Source organism: Cricetulus griseus, assembly GCF_003668045.3.
Source record: "Cricetulus griseus strain 17A/GY chromosome 1 unlocalized genomic scaffold, alternate assembly CriGri-PICRH-1.0 chr1_1, whole genome shotgun sequence".
Classification (NCBI taxonomy): Eukaryota; Metazoa; Chordata; class Mammalia; order Rodentia; family Cricetidae; genus Cricetulus; species Cricetulus griseus.
In genome coordinates this window covers 161,930,069-161,954,450 of record NW_023276807.1, presented here as the reverse complement: position 1 = coordinate 161,954,450, position 24,382 = coordinate 161,930,069, and the positions used below count along the sequence as shown (strand labels likewise).

The 24,382-nt window shown below is 42.0% G+C and overlaps 1 pseudogene; it reads left to right on the top strand.

Moving 5' to 3' along the window:
* LOC100757960 overlaps positions 1-8,983 on the top strand; it is a 35,168-nt pseudogene extending 26,185 nt beyond the window's left edge.
* Positions 8,984-24,382: the final 15,399 nt, after the last annotated feature.

Below are 24,382 nucleotides of genomic sequence, written 5' to 3'. Positions count from 1 at the left end.
GCAAGCTTGTTCCTAATTTGAACTAATTACAAAAAAAGAACAATTTCAGGTAAGAATTACATTCAATGTCCAGTCCATTTGTATTTGGCAAATTCAGAGGAAATACTCTATTTTCTATCCTATCTTGGTGAGTCCAAAGTTTCATGCTTAAAACACTTTATATCATAACTTGTATTTCCAACTGAAAAATATCTTTTTAGACCTTAAGACGTTTCTTAGATAAACAACTTAAGCTTTTATGTCTCTCAACCTTATAAACTTTACATCTTTTTTTGTAAGTTTCTGTTCTGAATTTGATAACAAAGAAAATGGCATAACTAACTAGTTTTCAACTCCAATTAAGGACCCAAGAAGGATACCTGGGTGTCCTGCTTGTCCAATTTGAACAGCATACTGTCAGCAGTTGAGGCAAAGGCAGTTTCTTGTCCAATGGCTAGCTTTGCTACATTTAAAGCAAACTCCACATGGAGGTTCTTTGATGCCCATCATCTTCTGTGAAGTAGATTGGTTCAGTGTATCTCACTGTTATTAAAAGCCTTATGTTACTAAAACATCTTCAATGTCTTATTCTGTAGATCTCTCAAGTGTTAGAAGACCATCTATGTATTTAAAATATATTTCTGATCGACCTTGAAAACATACCTAACATGACTACAAGTTGGATATAGATGTCTTTCCTCATTTATTTGCATCAGTATAGAAAGTGGGAGCTCTAGAAATTGGTGTTTCCTTTATTATATGGGGGAGAATCCAATTAGTTCTTTTTATAAACTGAGGTATCTTGCTTTGGAGATATTTGTTGTGAATCTCTCCCAAAAATTATTTCAAGCTACTTGCCATGTTTGTTTTCTACCCACAATGAAGCAATTTCTGCATTAGTAAAAGCTACCACAATTTCTGATGGATCTATTCCTGCTAATTGATGAAGTCTTAATTTTCCTTTCAGAATCAATTCAGAAACCTTTTTTTTACATAGGTCTTTAATTTTTTACTCTGTGTAGTAAAAATATTTATTCTAAAATATTATCTTCTCTCTACATAAGAATTTTTGTAAGAAAATGAGTACAAGGTAGAATGACTAGTGAAGGGGCCAGCTCCCCATTTCGGCAGCCATAACAGCCAAACACGTGCTTGCCATAACCTTGCCTTGGTCACTTAGAGGTCAGATGCCTGCCTCGTGGCAAGGAACCAATCAGAAGTTAGCTGGTGGCGCTATGCTTTATGGCTCTGGGTGTGCTTTACGGACAAGCGCACAGCAATGACGCACAAAGTATAGCAACCACCCTGGGAGGGCCTATGGGCCATAACAACCAGTTGACCAATCAACACAGGGCAAACCCTCCAAGCCTGGAGGCACACCAATCTTGAACCTGTGCATACCCCTAGACACTCCCCTTATGCTGCCCTATAAGATCTGTATGCAGTGGCTTCGAACTGTCTTTGCTAGCCATCCAACATGGCGGGTGGATCAAAGACCCGAGCTAACATGGGGTTAGCTCGTTAAACTACAATAAAGCCTCATGCAATTTGCATCAAGCTTTCACCTCCATTCTGTGATTGGGGTGACTGAGGTCCTGGGCTAAGATCCTGGAAGTCTGAGCTTTCCGGGGGTCTTACACTAGGATACAATCAAGCTCTGGATCCATGTGCATCTCATAATTTCCTTTCTACCAGAGCCAATTTTCTCTCAGCCTCAGCTGATAATTTTCTTGGACTCTTTAAGTCCTTATCACTTTGTAGGGTTTGAAATAAATTATTTAACTCTTGAGTAGTTAATACAATTGTGGGCCTTAGCCAGTTAATATCTCTCAGCAATTTTTGAAAATCATTAAGAGTTTGTAATTGATCTTTCCTGATTTGTACTTTTTGTGGCTAAATTTTCTGTAAACCTATCTTATATCTTAAATAAAAAGAATCTCTTGTGTTCTTCTCAGGAATAATTTGTAATCTCCAGCAAAGCAAAATTCTATTTCATCAAACATTTTTTTCTAAGGTATCTGAGTCTGAATCAGCCAGAAAGATGGCATCCATATAATGATAAGTTATAGATTGAGGAAACTGTTTATGAATTATTTCTAATGGCTGCTGTACAAAATATTGACACAAAGTGGAACTGTTTAACATTCCTTGTGGCAAAATACCCCACTGGTATCTTCTAACAGGTTGAGAATTATTATAAGTGGGCACTGTGAAAGCAAATTTTTCTCTATCCTGTTATTGTAAAGGTATGGTAAAACACACACACACACACACACACACACACACACACACACACACACACACACACACAGTCTTTAAAATCAATCATTATGATAGACCATCCCTTTGGTAATAAAAAAGGAAAGGGAATTCCAGGTTGTAGAGAGCCCATTGGCTGGATCACCTTATTACTAGTTCTCAGATCTGTTACAATTCTTCATTTTCCAGATTTCTTTTAAATGGCAAATATAGTAGAATACCAAGGACTGGTAGATTCTTCAATATGTTAAGCATTTAGTTGCTACTGTACCAAATGTTCCAGTGTCTGTAATTTTTCTGATGTCAAAGACCATTGTTCTACCCGCATAAGCTTGTTTGTCAGTTAACCATTTTAAAGGTAGGGCCATTGGTAGCTTTGAAAGACCAACAGCTGTTGTGCACTGCTTATGTACAACCTGAACAGTATTATTTTTGATAATACCTTTTCATGCTTCTCTCAGAAGCATTCTTTATTTTATGGTTTGTTTCTGAGATTGAAGAATGTCAATCTGTGTTTTCCATTAATGGGACATTGTACTCCATGTTGTAAAAGCATGTAGTTTACTTGTGCTGTACCCTGCTGGTGGCCACAGGGCTCTGTCTGGTCTTCTGCTGTTACAAAAATCGAGACAGCAAATGTCCTTATGTTTACACCATTTAAAAGTTCTCTACTGTGCCTTTGAGAACATTCCTAGAAGGGGGATTATTGGGACACTGGGGAAGGTACAAAACTCATTCTAGATCTAACCCAAGACCCCCTCCTTGGTGTAGTTTCCATCTATAGTAGCCCCATGTTGTGGTGCCAATCTGTAGAAGCCAATGTTTGTTTGTGCCCCATACTGAGGGGCCATCACGGGAACCCATCTTTGTCAGACTTCTGTCAGATCCAGATGACTTGTCCAGTTTGTACCTGAGAGGGGGAGTGTGGATTAAGGTAAAGATACTAAGGAAAAGATAGAGACACAGAATAGAGTCAGGAGGGCAATCCAGTAAATACTGAATGTGCTAAGTTTATTCTTCAACATTCTGAAATACCACAACAAAAAAGGGGAACATGTCAAAAGACTTCTTTATCATGATACAAGGAAGAAACAGACTTTCTTCCTTAATTCTTCAAACATTTAGTAATCACGACCTAGACTAAATCTCTCATTATCTGGCTTTAAGGGTTAAGAGTAACCACACCTTAAACCAAGTCTCTAGTTATTTAGATTAGACATCCACACCTAATACCAAATATCCTACAGTAGCTGCGCCTAAGACCTTTAGGTCTTATGACTTTAACCTTGGAAGAGTAAGAACAGTTTTGAACTCTCTGACTTTAAGCCAAGATAAAGCAAAGTCATTTTTATGAACCCCAACACCTTGGGACTATGCTAACTTGAGTTTCCTACTGTAAGGCACAATGGGCCTGTTTTCCCTAAGCCTTAGCATAGAACATACTGGTATATATTTGTAATTTTGTCTGTGTTTTTATAAGATGCTTGCTTTTCTTTTCATGTGAATAGTGTCATCTGTCCATTTATCTACTGTACATTCATAGTCTTTGAGAGTTCTCTATTTATTAGGGATGGGAACATGTTATACATGGCTTAGTTGGTAAATCTTCTACCATAATCCCTGTTTATTATTTGATTTTGTTAATGTTATTCTTATGTAAATATTCTAATTTTATGTGATCAAATCGATCTCTTTTCCTTTATTACTTCTGGATTTTAAGTCACAGAAAGGGAGTGACTGATTTCTCCCTAATATTTTTGCAGTTTGTTTATTTAACATTCAGACCCATTTGGAATTAACTCTAGTGTGCAGTGTAAGTAGTGGCTTTAGAGTGATCTCTTTGTATAACTAACCAACTGTCCATTAGCCCATTTTTCCTCCTCTGACTTGAGATACACAGACTTTATGGCATCTTAAACTGCCATGCTCAGTCTGACATGTTTGGGGGCTTCATTTTTCTATCTCTTGGTCTGTCTGTTAGCCAGCCAGCTCAGGTTGAAAGCTTTATAACACAGTTTAATATCCAGAGAGGACAGTCTCCCTTCCTTACTGTTTTAGTGTTTCCATGGTTACTCTTATTTGTTCTTTCAAATAAAATATATAATTAACTTGTCTGGCTTTGAGAAAAATGATATATATATTTTATTGAAATTATGCAAAATTCATGAAATCTCTTAGGAAGAACTGACAATTTTCTGATTATTTTCTCATTCAAAACACTCTGTGCTGCTATACACATCCAAGACCATTTCTTTGCTTGACTGTTTCACTGTGTTTAGGCATTCTGAGTATCGTTGTAAAGAGTAATGCTGCCTCCTCATCCTATAGGTATGACTACATATTTTAAGATGCATATTTTTATTTTCATAACCATTGTTAGTTAAACCTATTTCTCCTTCCTGAAAGTTGGGGAGCAAGTGAGCCGTGCATACAGCTTGGTAATATGTGAACATTAGACTCAACCTCTGACCTGGATCTGGCTTTTCACATTTATCATCTGTGTGCATGACCACGAGGGAATTCGCACTTTAAAAAACAAAACAAAACAAATCAAAAACAAGAATCCTCCCCCCAAAACACAACACCCAAACCCTATACTTTTACCTTCAGTGAAATAAGCATTGGGTTGGACAACATAGGGGAGGGAGCTAGCACACAGCCCGGCATTTGCCAGAATGTAGTCTGAGTGACTGCTGACCCTCGTCTTAGGCACTGACTTTTCCCACTTGCTATTCTGATGGTGTGTATTTTCTGGTGTGGATTTAAAATCACTCCCCAGGCCTTAAAATGTGTTTGCGACATGAACATTTTCTATACTACATATGCTTTGTTTTCAAAAGCAGATCTATCCATCTTCTACCTGCATTAATCTCGCCGGTACCTGGCAACACCGTACTCTATTGAGCTTTCTCCTTTATTTCCCATGAGTTGGCATTTTTTTTTAGACTTCATATTTTGTCTCACTTTTACAAAATGCTGTAATGACCTACATGCCCTGGCAGAAGCTTTGCTCATCCGAACAGTGATGGATCGTCTTTTTCTGGAAGCCATCAATCAACTGAAGCTAACAAGAATATGGAGTGGGGCAGGAGTGGGAGGGGGTGTGAAGGTCACTTTACTTGGTCCAGTGACTACTTGCTATGAGCCCTTTTGATTGATGTAGTAGAAATTTCTGCTGATTGCATCACTATTTCAGGACAAGGTTGACTTCCTTTTGCCCAGCCAGTTTCTGGTTTCAGTTGAGAATCAGTGTTCTCAACATTTAAGATTTCATACCGACATCAGCATGAAGTGAACACCCACTGTCTAGGATGCACCACTACACAACAGGACTGAAATTAAGTGCTGGTTGTGCTCTAGGGATAGGGGCCCAGCTGACTTCTCAGTGTAGAGATTCAGAGAAGGTGGGCTTGGTAATGCTCAGCTGCAATGCCAGCATGAGGTTTACCACAGGGAAATTGAGGTAGGGACAGCAGGACATGAAGTTTGGTGTTATTGGCAGCAGAGCAAAAAGAGGCAAAAAACTTACAGGTGAAGGCCCTCACAGGCAGTGGAAAAGGAGCAATGGTAGTGCTGAATTTAAACCAGTGTCAGAAGTAGGATATGCTAAGAGAAGGCACAGTATGGGACCACCATTCCATATGGCAGAGCAGGACATCTAGTAAGTAGGGTCTTAAAGGGACCCTGTCTTTGACCGGGGTGGGGAGCTGCATAGCTGGAACTGAGGGCAGGGACTCAAAGCAATAACAGCACTTCAAGTTAGCTAGGAAGTGTCACATCACAGAGTGCTCTGTCCTCTGCTCCCACAAACCACCCATGTATGAGAGCTGCACTTTACCCACAACAATGGCATCCCATCAGCCCTTTGTGTCATGTTTCATGAAGTGTTTATAGACTTAGGGCTTGACATAACCTGTAAGAGTTTGAGGTGTAAGAGGAAAACTGTACTTTCTACTAATATGTGTGCATCTTTCTGTGAGACACACATGTTCGTTTATTCAGCTGAAGTTCTTGTACTTCCACCGGGTAACTGGCATCATTTTGAGGCTATAGATTATAGGTGCATAGATGTTCTCCCCTCCCCTCCTCTGCCCTGCTTCCCCTCCCTTTCCTTTCCCAGACAGGGTCTCATAGCTGAGACTGGCCTTGAATTCAAACTCACAAGTAGCAGGGGAAGGATTTAATTGCTGATCCTCTTGCCTCTGGAGCAATGGGATTGCTGTATTCACCACCAAGCCTCAAAAATCAGATGTACAAATATTTTTGTATAAAAGACATGGTGAGTCCTCATGCGGTGGTCAGGCTGGTGGCACCCTTGCTTGTTCAGAATACAAGTTGGCAAAAGACAAAGATGCCTGATGTTGTCCTGCTCAGAACTTTGTTCTGTAGGGAAGAAGGAACTAGCCTCAGGCAGTTGCTCAGAAACTGTGTATAACACAGCAGACAGAGCAGAGGGATCTGTGCAGAAATGAGAAATGACAGCTAGCAGTGGTGGGCTGGCTGGGGCTGACGTGGGGGTGGGGACTGATGGGGGGCTATTGTGGGGAATGACGGGGGAAGGTTGACAGTGGAAGGAGGGACAGAACTTTGGAATTCTCCTTTCAGTCTCTCCTAGTTTGGTGGTCTAATGACATTTAGTTTAAAAGTACACAGGGCAGCTGTAAGCTTTGAGAGCTGAACTATATTGAATAGCAAAGCACTGGTGTCCAAATACTGCCGGTGCCTCCACACACACAATTCTTTATAGTATATAAGCTCCTGATGGCAGCCTCCCCCAGGATCCCTGGACCATGACAGCTTGCTACTTCCCTGTCTTTTGAGTTTCTGACTCAGGACAGGGTTCCATCCTTCATTTCTTAGGCATTCTTAGCTGCTGGTGCAGGTCTTCTTGGAAATCATTACGTTGCTAGGTGTGTGTGTGTGTGTGTGTGTGTGTGTGTGTGTGTGTGTGTGTGACCTAAAGCAATGCATTACTGTTGTCTGTAGTTTCCATAGGGTTTTAGGGGAGTTGATTTATGTAGCCAATTTCACAGAGCAGGCAGGTTTCAAACTCAAAATTAGGCCTTCTGAGAGCCAGTCACCTGCTGTTGCAATTACATACTGCTATGTTAGTTGTTTTTTCCCCTTAAGAATTAAGAGAGGAAGCTGGAGTGATGGCACACTGGGTAAAGTGCTTGCTGTTGAAGCCTGATGGCCAGAGTTCAGATCTCCAGGACCAATATAGAGGGACGTGGTAGCACAGGCATCTGTAATCCTAGTATACACTATGAGAGATGGAAACAGGAGAATCATAGGAAGCTCAAGGGCCAGCCAGGCTGGAGTACATGGCAGTGAATGGTCAGAGGGCCAGCTAGCCTGGAGTACATACACACACGCACGCACGCACGCACGCACGCACGCACATACAAACATCAACACATATATGCACATGTAAGTCATCTTCCCTCTACACATACATACATGAGAATGAAGACACACACACACATGCACACACACAAATATCAACACATATATGCACATCTAAGTAATCTCCCCTCTACACATACATACATGAGAATTAAGAGAGGTCTTAATGTAGTTTCTGGCTGGAATTTAAAACATGGGTTTTCTGGTTCTTTAGTAAATTGGTGTATGTAGCACATACTCTTTCTCTTCAAGAATGGATGGGGTTTTGGGTTATATTCAATTCCTATAGCATTTAGAACATTTAAATTAACTCTAAGCGATTGGGGTGACTGGGTAGAAAAGGAACACACACAAAAAAGTCAGGGTCTCAAGCAACTGAGCAGGTGCGAATTGTTTGGGAACTACCTAGGAAGCAGAGGAACAGCGTGAGACTGCCATAGGGAGTCTGTGTTTCCCACAGTCAGCCTAGAAAGGGAGCCTTCACTCTGATTCCATGTTACCCTGTGGACTCTTTAAGGGCCTCTTCCGGGCAGGCAAGCGTGCAGCATGTATGCGTGAAGTGGCTGAAAAGCCAGTTCTGTCCGTGTTTGTGCGCCTCTGTCCTAACTGGTAAGTGTCTTCCTAGGAGTATCTTCATTCCAGATCCTCTCTGAGCCAACGAGAGAATCATGAGGAAGCCTCCTTCCAAATGTTTTCTGCAGACACTTTAACGCAAACCAGGACCTCCCCCATCGTTTCCTTCTAAGACTACAGTGGCCGCTATTGGTGCAGACCTGAGAGCCATGCCCAGCTCAGTCAGTAAAGCAAATCAACTGGAGGTTTGGGGATCATGTGGGTTGGGGTGCTTGCAAAAACACGGGAAAGATGATCAGGACTATGAAAAGCACAGAGACAGCACCAGGTTCAGGTTCACTACCATAGGAAGAAGGCCCACGACTGCAGCCATGATGACTCGGGGACCTGTAGAGAATGTGGCCAGGGTCTTTAAAGCTGCTCTCAGCTTGGGGCTGAAATGGCAGGGAAACTCTGTGGTCACTGTATTTGGGAAACTCCCACATTCAGGACTCGAAGAGGCAGGGGAGGAGGTCTGTCTCCTCTCTGTAAACCTTGCAAGGGTGCTGTCACACTGTGAGCTGTAAACCATTTCTGGGTCAACAGGATGCAACCGGCAGGTAAAGTGTGCATCGTTGCACAGGTGTGCCTGTGTCTTCTCAGTCAAATCAGCCTGGGGTGGACTCATGGGTTCTCGGGGACATGGAGGTCTCCACAGCTCATTACTGAGCCCCTGAGCTGTGAAGTCACAACTGTGTTTGCAGTTTCTGTCTTTGATTTTGCTTGACAGATATTAATGACTTATTGATTGTGTCTTTATTTATATTAAAGCCTTAGTTCACAAGCACCTTGCTAACACAGAAACTTCTAGTAATTAGATTCTCTTCCTGCTTTAAGCCTTATTTGGAAAGAATTTTACCACTAGAAAAATTGACTTAATGAAGTTTTGAATTTTAGTTCCACAAATTAAAACATACCCAAATTCATATGTGTACAGTGTGTAAAAATGGGAAAAGGATACCGCTGTGTGATTTTGTTTCCTTGGGGAGATGTGGACACACAAATACTTGCTTCAGATAAGGCACCAGTGACAGGCCAAAGGATTCTACCCAACTGTAGTGAACTGCTGAGTTTAGCAGGGTCTCTTAGCAGTGTTGGTGTCTTGATTGGTGTGTTCTGTTACTGTGAAGAGACACCATGACCACAGCAACTCTTACAAAGGAAAGCATTTTACTGGTGCTGGCTTACAGTCCAGAGGTTCAGACCATTGCCATCATGGTGGGAAGCATGGCAGCACTCAGGCAGACTCGTGCTGGAGAAGTCCCTTGAGAGTTCTCCATCTGGATCTTCAGGCAGCTGGAAGAGAGAGTGAGACTGGCTCTGGCTGGGGCTTCTGAAACCCCATAGCCCACCTCCAGTGACACACTTCCTACCACAAGGCAGCCTGTCCTAATTCTTTCAAATGGAGCCATTCCCTATGGGTTTATGGGGTCATTGTCATTCAAACCATCACAGCTAGTGACACAAAAAGCTTCAGCTCAGGGGGTAACTCTTGAAAGCTACAACTCTGGAGCTCTCTCCAAGTCCTGCAAAGCTGGCTAGTCTATAGGAAGCTCTCTCTGTCTCTGTCTCTGTCTCTGTCTCTGTCTCTGTCTCTCTCTCTGTTGTGTGTGTGTCTCCCATCTCCCTCCTTCTAGCTTATATAACCATGGGGAGGAGCATTGCGAATACACCTACATTTCACAAGCCTCACCAGCCCTGTGAGTTTTATTTACTTCCTCAATCTTAGCAACCTCCTTCTTCCCCCACAAGAGGGAATATTTCAATTCAGGGGTCAGATAGACTTGTATATATTCATATGAGTAAGTATATTTTTGCTTAATATGCTCTTTATTGTTTTTAGTTGGTCGCATTTTTTAAAAAAAACATTTTGGGTTTGACTGACTATACTGTTATAAAAACAGTCATCCCATGATGCCCATGGGAGAAATTGCTTCGTGGATCTCTTAAGTATCAAAACCCATTGATGTTCCAATCTCTAATATAAAGGTGTGCTTTTGGCTGAGCATATAGCTTACATTATCTTTCTCTATATTTTACTCATTGTTATGTTACCTCTAATACCTAGTGAACTGTCTGTGTTAGAATAGTAAGGGGAAAGAGGTCTGCATACTCAGTATAGATGCAATTTTTGTGGAAGCAGTTATTTTCCACCTGCAGTTGTTGGAGTCTGTGAACTAGCAGATAGCGAGAGCTGGTGGCTGTGCTTTAGATTGGAATTCTATAGTATGCAATGTCCTTGAGTAAATTCCTAGAAGTGGATGTTAGTGCCTAAAATGTACCTTTAGAGGATTTAAAAAGCACATTCCGATTGATTTCTGTGAGGATTAGGATATTTTTAATATCCTGACAGCAATGAATGGTCTTTGTTTTCAGAACTCTTATCAACATTGACTCTGATCCTACTTAAGAAACTTGCTACCTTCAGCAAATGGTGTTGATAAAATTGGGTGGCAGAAGAATAGATTCATATCTGTCTCCCAGCACAAAATTCAACTCCAGATGGATCAAGAACCTTCACATAAGGTCAGATATTCTGAACCTGATAGAAGAAAAGGTGGGGAGTAGGTTTGAACTCATGACACAGGAAAAGACTTTCAGGATAGAACCCTGATAGGCAGGCACTACATCCAACAATGAATAAACAGGACCTTTGGAACTGGAAGACTCCCATATGGCAAAGGACACCATCATTTGGTCAAAGCCATAGGCTACAGAATGGGAAAAGATCTTTACCAATTATACATCTGATAGAGGTCTAATATCGAAAATATATAAAGAACTAAAAAAGCTGGACATTAAGAAAACAAATGAAGAAAATAAACCACTGTCATAAGCAACTAGTGGTTTTTTTTTAAAAAAAGAAAACAAATGAGCCAACTGAAGAATGGGGTTCAGATCCAAACATAGTTCTAAAAGATGAAACACAAATGTCTTAGAAGTACTAAAAGAATGTTCAACATCTTTAGTCATCAGGGAAAAGAAAATCAAAACTATTTTGAATTTCATCTTATACCAGCTAGAGTGGCCAAGATCAATAAAACAAATAGTGGCTCATGCTGTCGAGGATGTAAGGTAAGGGGAACACTCATCTGTTGTTGGTGGGAGTGCACCCTTTTACAGCCACTATGGAAATCAGTGTGGCATTTCCTCAGGAGACTGGGAAGAGATCTACCTCAAGATCCAACAAGATCCAGCTATACCATTTTTGGGCATATACCCAAAGGATGCTTCATCCTACTGCAGAGAGACTTACTCAACCACGTTCATTGATGCTGTATTCATAATAGCTGAAATTGGAAACAACCTAGATGTCCATCAGCATATGAATGGATAAAGAAAATGTGATGCAGTTACACAATGGAATATTTTTCAGCCATTAAAAAATGAGATCATGAAATTTTCAGGTAAATGGATGGAGCTAGAAAAACAAAACAAAACAAAACAAAACATCCTGAGTGAGGTAATCCAGACCCAGGAAGGCAAATTTGGCATGCATTTGCTTATATGTGGATGTTACTTGTTAAGTATTTCATAAGCAAGCTACAGTCCATAAAACCACAGAGGTTAGGTATAGAGTAAGGGACCAGGAGAGTGGTATGGATTATCCTAGGTCTTCAGCAAAAGGGCCTTATTGTCCATTTGTGGAGAGCAACGAATGCTTTGGTAAGAGCCTGGGTTTTCCCATGGGACTCCTTTGGTGAACAACTTGATTAAATGTAACCCATTACTAGTACTGGAAGCTTCATTTGTTGATGAGAGATGTCCAGTTGGGGGCCTGTCTCCATTACTTGGAAATTTTATTTAGATCAACTTTATATATGTGTATATTTTAGGAAGTTTCTACTATATTAGGTTTCCACAGGACACATCAAATGACCCTCCCTGTATTCTCTCCATCACCCCTTTTCTCTCCCCCTCCCAACTTGGCCCTCCCATTCCTGTCCATCCATGACTATCTATTCTGTTTCTCCTTCCTAGGATATTCTGTTTCTCCTCTCCTAGACCATGGCCTAGGAGAAAACCAAATATTACTTTTCTGCTAAAGGAGCATAGCAGTAACATGACTCCTAACACCATTCTGTTTTACTCATAGATCAGTAACTTGCTCAGCCATCATCAGAGAAGCTTTTTCCTGCAGTAGATGGGAACAAATACAGAGATCCACAGCCAGACAATGGACAGAGAGTGAGACACCTTGGAACACTCAGTCCTAAATGGGCTGTCTCCATCAGATCCCTCCCCTCAGAGCTCAGGGAACTTTGAAGATTGTAAGAGCCAGAGGGGATGGATAATACTAGTAAAACAGGTCTTCCAGACACAATAGAAATGATACACATATGAACTCAAGAGACCATGGCAGCATGCATGGTGCCTACACACGTATGTGCCAGATAGGGTCCTAGAACCGAGAGAGGTGGACACATGCCCCCATCTGAGAAGCTACCTCCAAATGATAATCTCATGCAAACAATTAGCTTTCTCCAAGGGAGTGTCACTGGGGTTACAAACTGTTAACTGTTCTTAAGGTAGGCCACGTGCTCAGTAGCAGACGGCCAACAGAAAACAAACTCAACTGATGGGGGATATTTGATTGATTTTTTTTTTTTTTTTTTTTTTTTGGTTTTTTGAGACAGGGTTGTTTCTCTGTGTAGCTTTGGAGCCTATCCTGGCACTTGCTCTGGAGACCAGGCTGGCCTCGAACTCACAGAGATCCTCCCACCTCTGTCTCCCGAGTGCTGGGATTAAAGGCATGCACCACCACTGCTTGGTTTTTTTGTTTTAAATGATAAATAGGTATTTATTAGGGAAGCACTTAAACAGATAAGAGTAAATAAGTGCTTCGGTCTTCCTGCTCCAGAAGATGCAGTCTCTGCCCTTCCAGTGCTCTCCACAACCCAAGAAAGCGCCAGCCAGCCCCTCCTCTACCTTATAAGGAGTTACATCTGCACCTGAAACCACACCCAAAGTGTGTGGCCACCACTACAAGTTCACTGGCAACACAAGATGCCACTACACTCAACAGCATCTTTGGAGGTTCCATGTCTCATAATGTCATGTCAGGGCTTTTTGTTTTTGATTTTTAGTTTACAGGTCCTTTGCAGGTTAAGTTTTGTGTTTCTGTGCTTGTGTGTACAAACCTGTGAGTTCTGCGTCCATATATATTTATTGTGCATTTTGTTGGCATTTTTCTTCTGTTTGGTTTATTCTAGTTCAACTTGTTTGTTTTCGTTTTATAGTTATCCCTTATGGCCATTTGTTTTCTAAGGACAGGCAGGAAGGGAGTGGACCTCGATGTGAGGAGAGGTAGGAGGAACTAGGAGGAGTTGAAGAAGGGGAAGCTGTAACTAGGATATGTCACCTAAAAATGTATTTAAAATAAAGAGTAAAAAATTAGACGAGATCACATTGGTCTGTTTAAAAACAAATAGGATTTAAAACACAAAGGCCTTCTTGGCAGTGCTCAGAAACCTGTGAAAAGAGAGCTGGGAAGGAGGCTTGTCTGTAAGAGGCCACTTTGCAATTGACACGCAGGCTCTCCACTCAATCTTCTTGAATGATTTTAGCAAGAACAATTTTATACTCTTCATTCTTTCCATGAGTGGGTTATTTGAGCAGGCGGACATTCCTAGTTTTTAATATTTGTGATCTTGTATATGAAAGTCAAAATGAGAGTAGAATATTGAGAATTTCCTTTCCATTTTTTTTTTTTTTTCTGAACAGGGCATATAGAATCTGAAATGGATACAGCAAGCTTCTGTCTGTGCTTGCTACGCAGGAGTGACAAAGTGCTGCAGGCAAGTTCTTCCTCTCACAGTCCAAGGTGTTACTGTCTGTCCCTTCTCATGTCTTCACAGTCCTACTTTCCCCTGTGTCTTTGTCCCAATTTCCTTTAAGTTTTTTTTTTTTTTTTCTTTTGGAGCCATCCTGGGAAGCCAGAAGACCAAATGGGTCTCATATAGCAACACTAGGGATGCTTCGTAGAGTCTGTGTCTTTAAATACTATTTAGACCCCATCCAGAGTCTTTTTTTGCTGAGCCCATTTTCTTCCAGCACATCATGTAAACGTGTCAGTCTGAGGTCTTTTGTTGCTTTTGTTTGGTTGCTGTTGTTCTTTGTTTTGTTCATGTACACTTTGACAGTGTTTGTAGGACAGGAAAAAATTAGTAATGTAGGTTTGTTTTATTTCAGTGTTCTGAGGCATTATATGGTTCTTCCTTTGCTTTATTTCAATTCATTTAGGTTTGATTTAAGTCCATTGTCAAAACAAAATTAACAGTGCTTATTCGAGGATACAGTGTAAGTGGAAGTCACTTAAGGGTTTTCACTAGATAGCTATATGAAAATTCTGACCAGAAATTCAATAAAGAAAAAAAGAAAAATGCATATTGATGTACCAGAAATTCTTTAACTATATTATTTAATGCATTTATAGTTTCACATGATTGCATTTTATTTTGTTGTCTGTTTTTCCTTTAAAAATTTGAAAAATTGCAGGGCAGTGGTGGTGTGTGCCTTTAATCCCAGCACTCTGGAGGCAGAGGCAGGCAGATCTTTGGGAGTCTGAGGCCAGCCTGGTTTACAGAGTGAGTTCCAAGACAGCCAGGGCTATGCAGAGAAACTCTGCCTCAAAAAACAAAACAAAACAAAAACAAGAAAATTGAAGTATGTAGCTTTGAACTGTGTCATTTTTTTTTTTTTACTGGAAGTCAATTTTATAGTAAAAAACCATTAATGAAAGCCAATTTTAGTTGCAACAAACTTGTTCAATGATATTTAAAAATCTATATAATATATTAAGCACATTTGATTAAAGAAGATAATTTTAAATCCAATATTTGGTAAGTTAAAAACAGTATCAAAATTATATTTTTACCCCAAATATGAAAAGTCAATGTATATGCTGATTTTTTTGTTGCTTAATGAATTCTTACCTGTGAAAATATACAAAAATCAATTTTTCCACATTAACACCATCAAGAAAAGGTTCAGTGGGTAAAGGTACTTTATACTAAGCCAGACAACTTGAGTTTAACTCTTATGTGCCCCCAAACACAGGTGTCTTTTTTCTGTCTGGGGGCCTGACTGCACACTGACCACATTTTATAAGGCAGTTTCTGTTTGTTGCCCCTGTGTTTTATAGTGGCTGCTAAACAGCGCAAATCCTGGCCATTTTGTGTCTGCTTCTGTCTTCAGAGCCAGGCCAGAAAAGGTAATCCTAAGGGGCCTGGAGTCAATGTGATGTGAATTTGGATCCCAATTTTGCCACTTAATTTTGGGCCACTGATCCTGTCACCCAAACATTCTAAACTTCAGTTTCTTCACCTTTAGAATAGAAATAGTAATGACAAAAACAATGAGCTCAATATGTTGTGGGCTTAAATGTAAACTTAGTAGGTTGGAGCAGGGCCAGGCCACTGTAGGGGAGAGGTGAGGGAGTGGGGTGGGAGGAGGTGAGGAGGGGGGCAGGAGGAGGTGTGGGAGGGAGAACTGTGGCTAGAATGTGAAATGAAATTAAAAAATAAAAAAAAAAGGCAAAAAAATGTGAACACAGATTCAATGAATTATAGAAGTGGTTTTGGGCAGTATTGTCGCTTGTCTCAGGACACTGCAGAAAAGATAATAATACAGACAGTGGATGCAAAAGGTTGAATCTTTAAAAACAAGGGCAGGGAATGGTTTGGAGAAGCCACAGCCTTAAAAGCCAGCTCTGCAATACCAGGAGGCAATCTTCAGTATAAAACCAACATGCTTTATCTTGACAGCTTATCGCATCAGAAGGTAACAGGGATGGGACAGTTTTATTACTTGGCATATTTCTGGCCATTTGTAAAGAAAATACTCAACAGCTGCTGTTCCAGGAGGCAGATGGGTGGCATTTACAAATCATGTTTTTCTGGTGGAGAAACTGAGGCATTAAGTGGTTATTTGTTTTCCCTGATCTTCTGAAACCATAAAGCATCAACTTTGAGATTACAGTTCACACTTACCTTCTGTCTCCAGTCGTGTGTCACAGATCAGAATTGCCAAGGGGTGAGCCTGTGAATGGGAGAGGCTTTCTGGAAGGGAGGCCAGCTGAAGAGCCATGCTTTTGTGTCTACTGCAGATGGCCAACTGGGGGTGCTTCCCAGTGTTTCCTCTCTGCCGCCACCCACCCTCAATTGACAGCTTTGAGCATCATCTTGTCTAATTAAACCACAAACAGAGAATGCCAGCTATCTGCTTGCATGACACCTCTGAATATTAAGTAGCTTTTATAATTAATTATTTTTGAAAGGCTTGATCCTTCATAATTAAATAAATCTTTGAGAATTAGCAGTAGATTACCATGGTGAATGGACTGAAAAACATCACGTTCATCAACTCGTGGCTGTGAGCGAACACCTTTGCAGCCAATAGAGCCTCTGTTGACCTCTCTTCAGTGATCTTCGGGCTCCAATATTAACACCACAATGTGTTCCTTCTTTTTTTCTCGGTTGTTCCTGTGTACCCAAGTGGAACCAATTGTTTTTGTACAGGATAGGATGTAAAAATGCATATTTGTTTAAATAACTTACTACCCAAACGAGGCCGTCTGTGTAGTACACAAGAATATGTCCACAGCAGCTGTCTGGCAATGCTGACTGTGATGCTGGCAAGACGTGAAAGCCAAAGCCATGCAGAGAGAAACTACAATCAGACAGCTATGTTCTTGGGAGGGCTTGGGGGAAGTGTACAGTGCCACATCCTCTAACTTTAGGGAATTGTCCTGAATGCCCATAGGAACCTGCACTTTCTGTTTTGCGGGGGTCCTGAGGCTGGGGAAACAGGCTACAGCTGCCTCCGTGTGTCTGTGGACCCACAGATCCAAAGCAGGTGGTTTGGCACGACGTGCAGAAGAGGCAGTTGAATATTAGCCTATTCGGGTCCAGGTTTGTTGCTGTTTAAGCTGAATGGTCCAGGTTTAACTACATAAAACAGTCTGAGGGGAGGGACTATGTATATGTTTTGTGGGAACAAAGGGAAATGGGGGTGTCGTACTTACACTTATAGTTAGGAATATTTTCTGTCCTGCCCTTTCCTTGTCGCTATCCTAATCTTTCCCTGTGTTTATGTTCTTTGAGTTGGGATTCTCATTTGGTTGGTGTTAGTTTTGTTTTCCTTAAACTTCAGCTTTAAGAGTAATGGAGTCATATTATAGAAACTCTTAACTAAGCATTATGGAATTTTAGATCTGGGCAGTACCTTGGCAATTCTGGAACAACCATGGGGAGTCTTGAATCTTAAAGGCTTGGGCAAGATTCCATGGCTTCTCTCAAGGCCTCAACTTTTTAAGGAGTGCTGACTGGCTTGGTAACTCAGGGGTGAGGCTAACAGCTGTAGTGATAACTATCACCATTGATAATTGTTCCCTACAGAATGACACACACTGTACATTGCTTTTTGATGTAGTGGTTGTGAATATTAGTAGATAGCATGTGTGTGTGTGTGGTTCAAAAGTTAAAAACATTATGGAAGAGATTTTTCCCTCTTTCCCATCACAGTCACCATCCCCCAAAGTTGCAATCACTGTCACTCATGTTTGTAGATCCTCCCAGAGGCTTCCTTCATACATACAAATACCAGTGTCCCTCCCATATCTTCCCCATTTCACAGCACAGTAACATGGCATCACACAGTGTTCTGCATTTTGTACATCATCTTTACTTCATCCCCATAGCGACCGGATGTGGAATAGCTGTTTTTTCCTCATTTTACAATTAGGATGCAGGTCTAGCCTAGTAACTTGCTCAGGGCTATGTGGATACGTCCATGGTGGAGCTGGGATCATGGTGACTGTCTAACCCCAATCAGCTAAGGCCTTCATCACAGGCTTACTGCTTGGCTCCAGCTGGCAGCAGCTCCTCTGGCTTCCCGCTGATTTGTACACGTTCTCTGGAGGCTGAATGTCATACCGACTCCCATCCACAGACTCCAGGAGAAATGAGGCGAGACATAACCAGCTCCTCATCAGCTGACATTTCTTTCTTCTGGTAGAAATCACTTTAAAATTTGTGGCCAAACACAGATAACCTAGAATTTACCATGTTATCCAGTTTTTACAAGTTATTTTTTTACTTTATTTTATGTGAATGGGTGTGTTACCTGCATACGTGTCTGGTGCCCGTGAAGGCCAGGAGAGGGCATTGAATCCCCTGGAACTAGAGTTACAGATGCTTGTGAGCCACCATGGGGGTGCTGGGAATGGAACCCAGGCCCTCTGCAAGAGTAGAATGTGCTCTTAACTGCTGAGCCGTCTCTCCGGCTCTGTGTCACCCATTTTAAGTGTAAAGTTTAGTGTCACATTTCTATCCCGGAAAAAAACAAACCCCAAACCCCAGAAGAGTCTTCATCTCAGACTGTGGATTTCTTTTTAGATTAATTTATTTTTCACTCTTTGACAGTCTCAGACATGGATATGTTTAACTTCAGTCCTTCTCATCCCTCTTACCTTCCTTCGTCCTCCTGCTGAACCCTTTTCTCTTCCCCAAATGTTTCCTCCTACTTCACATCTCCTCTGTGTTCCACTGAATCTAACTAGGCTTGCCTGCATGAGCATGGCTTCAAGGCTATTTCTTAGATCATGGGCAACTTTGGTGACTAGGTGACTATGCCACTGAAGAAAGTGACACCCCTTCCTGGCCACCATTGGTATCTGCTTTATTTCAAGCGATCCTGACAGGGATGTAAGTTAACAAGAGTGAGAGAGAGAGAGAGAGCGAGAGAGAGAGAGAGAGAGAGAGAGAGAGAGAGAGAGAGACAGAGACAGAGACACACAGAGAGAGACAGAGACAGAGAGACACAGAGAGACAGAGAGAGACAGAGACACACAGAGACAGACAGAGACAGGCAGAGAGAGAGACAGAGAGAGAGGGAGAGAGAGAAAGAGAGAGACAGAGAGACAGAGAGACACAGAGAGAGACAGAGAGAGAGACAGAGAGAGACAGAGACACAGAGAGAGACAGAGAGAGACAGAGACAGAGAGACACAGAGAGAGACAGAGAGAGAGACAGAGACACACAGAGACAGAGACAGACAGAGAGAGAGAGACAGAGAGAGAGGGAGAGAGAGAGAGAGACAGAGAGACAGAGAGACACAGAGAGACAGAGAGAGAGACAGAGAGAGAGACAGAGAGAGACAGAGAGAGACAGAGAGAGAGAGAAAGAGAGACAGAGAGAGAGACAGAGAGAGAGAGAGAGAGAGAGAGATGCTGAAGCAAGATGCAAAGAGCATCCTTCTCCTGTGGTTTCAGATGACGAGCCTCTGGAAATAGCACCACCTCCAGAGAGCCCAGATGTCCAACAGCCTCCCTGTCACTGTGCTGTGTCACCTTGACAGGCACAGTTCTGAGACACTTACATGGTGTCCCCCCCAATCTCTGCTGTTCATGTCTTTGACTGGCAGAAGGCTTGGAAATGCCTCTGACCTTCCTGCCCAGCAGCCACGAGCTCTCAGTGGAGATCTGGAGATCTCTGCCATCGACCTTCAATTTAGTGACAGCCAGGAGGATCTTACCGGTCCTTCCCTTAAGTAGCCTGGGCTCAAAGCTCTTCTTTACATCTCTTCCTGAGAAGGGACATCATGTCATGTTATTCTCATTGTAATTCTGGGTACATCCGGTCTGTTGCTGATGTACTGCAGACATGCCTCTTTCTTCCTGCCCCTACAGCACATTCTTAGTGACTGTGTCATAAGCCAATTTATATATTTTGCAATGAGAATAATACCACAGTTGAAAATCTACATATTCCTTTCAACTGGTTTACAATAAATCATAAGTTTGGTAAATTAATACCATCAAAACAAAGACACCCTCTACTACTTTCACAAGTGTTTCTTACAGTCCAAAGTCCTTCATAGTTCCTTCCACTAGTCCAGGTGGTATAAAGTGAACATGAATGTACCACAAGTACTGTTTATTCAAAAGACTCCAAATGTACATAGAAAATGTTGATCGAGATCTTGGCTTTAGCTCAGGTGTATAACACTTGCTTAGCATGTCCTGGATTTGATGCCCAGCACACAAAGCCACATAGCCACACACATACAAGACATAAAACAAGACTATAAAATCCCACTTGTATAGGGTAGTAAATCTGGCTCACACGTAGACTTATAAAAAGGATCCATTGGCCCGCCATGATGGCACACACCTTTAATCCCAGCACTCGGGAGGCAGAGGCAGGCAGATCTCTGTGAGCTCGAGGCCAGGCTGGTCTACATCGAGTTCTAGGACAGTCAGAGTTATACAGAGAAACCTTGTCTCAACCATCCCTCCCCCAAAGATTCACTTTTCTTTATTTTATGTGTATGACTAGTTTGCTCACATGTACATTTGTGTGTCATGTATGTGCTTGGTACCTGTGGCACCAGAAGAAGGTGTGTCATATCCCCTGGAACTGGAGTTACAGATGGTTTGTGAGCCACCAGGTGAGTGCTGGAAACCGAACCCAGGTCTTTACAAGAGCCATAAATGCTCTTAGTCACTGAGCCATCTCTTTACTCCACATATAGACTTGTAAGACTGAAGACAGTTGAGAAATATGTATATTGCCCCATTTGACACATCAGGATCTCAAGTCTACAATGTTGTTTAAGGTCTCTGTGTTTTCATTGATTCAAACAAACTTATTGGCACTTTCTCCCTTTCCTAACATGTACAAGCAGGACATAGTGTGCTATGCGTATCAGAACTCTGTCTTTAGGACAGATAGTCATGACCTTGAATCCAGGACTGCTGGCTGCACATAACACCCAATGAAACCCCTCTTCAGATGCTTACCCTTGGCTGCCAACTCTCACTAAACTTGTTGGCTCTTTCTCCAAGGCCCTCTTCCCATCCTGAGATCAGTTTACACTGAAGCACCAACGGTCTTTACAATCAGCTGATGTCTGCTGTCACTCTGCTGTGGTCCAGATTCCCCCTAACCACCAATGTTTCCTACCTTCCCTCCAGTTGTCGATACAGATTCTTCCTAACCAATGTCTTGTGTACAAATTCCATCCCAGTCTGTTCTCCAGGAGCTGAACTGGGCACAGACACAACCTCAGGGGATCGGTTTTAGGGCTTTCAAAAAAGATTATACCAGGAATTCTGAACTGATGTGCTATTTTTCATATTCTTTATTTTCTTAGTGTAAATAGGTATTCAGAGTGGTTCTGCTAGCCCAAGTTTGAATACACCCACAAATATGCATGTGTTATTTACAAGGCATATTGTGTGCAACCATGCGCATTTACATATGTTTTGTGGATGAACAGATTAAGATACACAGGACTAGGATAATATAGGTTACACGAGAAATCGATAACCCATGAGTCCCAACTCCATGGATCAATGCCCAGCGGCCCTCTATGACCTGACAGAAGCCAAGAAAGAGCAAGCCTGTCCTGGACCCCAGACCAAATCCCACATGCTCGAGTATGTGCCACAGGCACCTCTGGTAGATCTCTCACTACAATGTTTCTGGTGGTTTTGCAGCATCTCAGTAAGGACTTTAATTGGGATAATTTGAAAAGGTCATCATATCAATTAGCTTTTTTTTTGCTTTCTTTCCTCATCCAATGAATTCAGTTGTTATTAAGGAGGAAGAGGATTTCCTGAGTTTTGTGTTTGGTAAGGAGAGGCAATTGGTAGGGATAAGGTGATGGAATGCATTTATGATTCTTTAGAAATTAAATTTAAGGACTGCAAATAAAATGAAATCTAGGGAACAGCAAACATCCATGCATCTCTTACTTGGATGTATTGTTTGTTAATAAGTAATCATTTTTTAATTTTTTCAAAATGCAAAACAAGGTACTTTAGACTTGGTTCTTAAGCTTTTTTTCCTGAAGCCATCACAGAACCCTTCCCACTCAGTGCCTGTCTGAGCCTCTGGGAAGCTCACCAGCGATCTGTAACACTAGAAGCACTAACGGGGGGTGTTTGTGTGTGGACCGACACTAAGTGCGGGCATTACTATGTAGTCTCATTCTAGCAAAGTGCCAAACTAAGTGCAGAGAGTAAAACACTTGCTCATGTATTTGGACATTCACAATAACAGAGTCAGGAAAGAACATGCTGGATTGCAGACAGCGAAACTTCCGAGAACAAATCCTTCAGGGAAAGTATGGTAACATCTTAAAAGTCTTCAGCATTTATGGAGAGTCCTTGTCTCATGAACAGGGAGTTGGGGTTCATGATGACTTCACAAAGAGCTTCATTCTTACAGCTCAGGTTTCCTGCTCCAGTGAAATGATTGCTGAGCCACAGTAGCCAGAAAGCTAGGAGTAGTTCTAAGTTTTCCTTATTGGACACAGCTGCTGTGGAATAACCCATCTGTACACCGTGAATATGTACACTCTCATTGGTTAATAAAAAGCTGACAGGCTAGTAGCTAGGCAGGAAGTTAGGTGGGAAAGCCAAATGGAGAATGATGGGAAGAGGGAGGGCAGAGTAGGAGAGTCACACAGAAGATATGGAGAGAGTAGGGTGGGCATACAGTACTGAGAAAAGGCACCAGACCACATGGAAAAGCTTACATAAGAAACATGGATTAATTTAAGTATAAGAACTAGTTACAAGCCTGAGCTATTGACTGAGCATTTACAAGCAATATAAGCCTCTATGTGATAATTTGAAAGCAGCTGCTGGGACAGAAAAACTCCACCTATGTACACCCATTTGATAGAGTCCCTTCAACAATTGTTCAGACCCGTCTCTTCCTCATAATCACTTCTGTCCTTATTGGAGCATCATCATGTTTTGGGCTTGACAACTGCAGAAGCCTCATAGCTGTTCTTGACACCTTTAACTCTGCCCTGCTCATCCCATACCAGTCATCCTTACTATGACCAAGAAATTTCAAAATATGCAAATCTAGTTGCAGCTACGACTCACCCGTAGAGTGCTTGCGTGGCATGTGCAAGGCTCTGGGCTCAGTCCCTGGTACTAAAATATAATAACAGCAATAAATAAACAAATGCAAATTGGCCTAGTGTTCCATTAAAAACTGTCCTTGGTGGCTCCTCACTCAAAAAATAAACCTACACCTTTTACACTTTGGCCTCTGCTTGGCCTTGAACTTCATATAATCCCCTTTCCAGGTTTGTACTGTATAGTCGAGCAATGCCCTTGACCCAGATGCCAGCCATGCTGCCTTTGTTGATGCTTCATCATCATCTCCTTCCTTGTTCCCTCTTTCAGTTGGGGAAACTCTGCTCACACTTCAAGACTCTACTGGTGACTTCTTTTGGGAAATCTTCCACCAGCTCTTCCGGCTGGACTGTTTTCTGTCTGTCCCATCGAGTCCACTGTTAATTCCCAGTTCTACTGGACCCTGCATTTCGGCATCACTAGCACCTCAACCACTTATAATGTTCCCAGCTGCCAAGTTGAGGCAGCTAGAAAAGACATGGATCCCTAGTCAATCCCCTGCTGGAGTGGGGGTGGGGGTGGGGTGATGAGACCAGAGCTAAGCAGTGACATGGGCTGGGCTGGCCCCAGCAAGGGGTAGTAAGTAGGCTTTTCCTCTCCTGTAGTGGTCTCCTCTCTTTTGGAGGTGGAGGACTGGGTGCCATGCATGCTTGAGAGCACTTGTTGAGTACCCGGGAGCTGAGTCTTTACAGTTCCACAGGGCTGACTCCTGAGGTCAGGAGGACTGGTGTGTTCTTCATGTCCCTGGGCAAGTGATAGGGAAAGATGGAGCCTGTGGATGGGACAAGGCACTGCTTCGTGTTGCAGGGATGCACAAGAGTAGTAGCGAGTCCTTCATGGAGGAGACTGCAAGCGAAACAGTGTCCCATTGCTTAACACATGACCCCCTTTCCTTTTTCACTCACCTTCTTATCTGTCTGCCTTTTGCCTTTAGTTTTTGCAAAGAGATTTCATTTTATGTCCCAAATAACCTTATAATAGTTGTTCTGTAGAAGAAAAAAGTAGAAAGCATCTGTAGATGTGCAAAAATAAACTTGGGCTCAAAAGAGGGATTGAAGTTACAGAGACAGCAGAAGTGGCTCATGCGTTAAGTTTGGCATCACCAACTTTAAAATCAACTGTAAACCAAGCATTGCATTATACAGGGCATATTGCCTGGTGCATGAATCTGCTATGTAAGTGATGCTC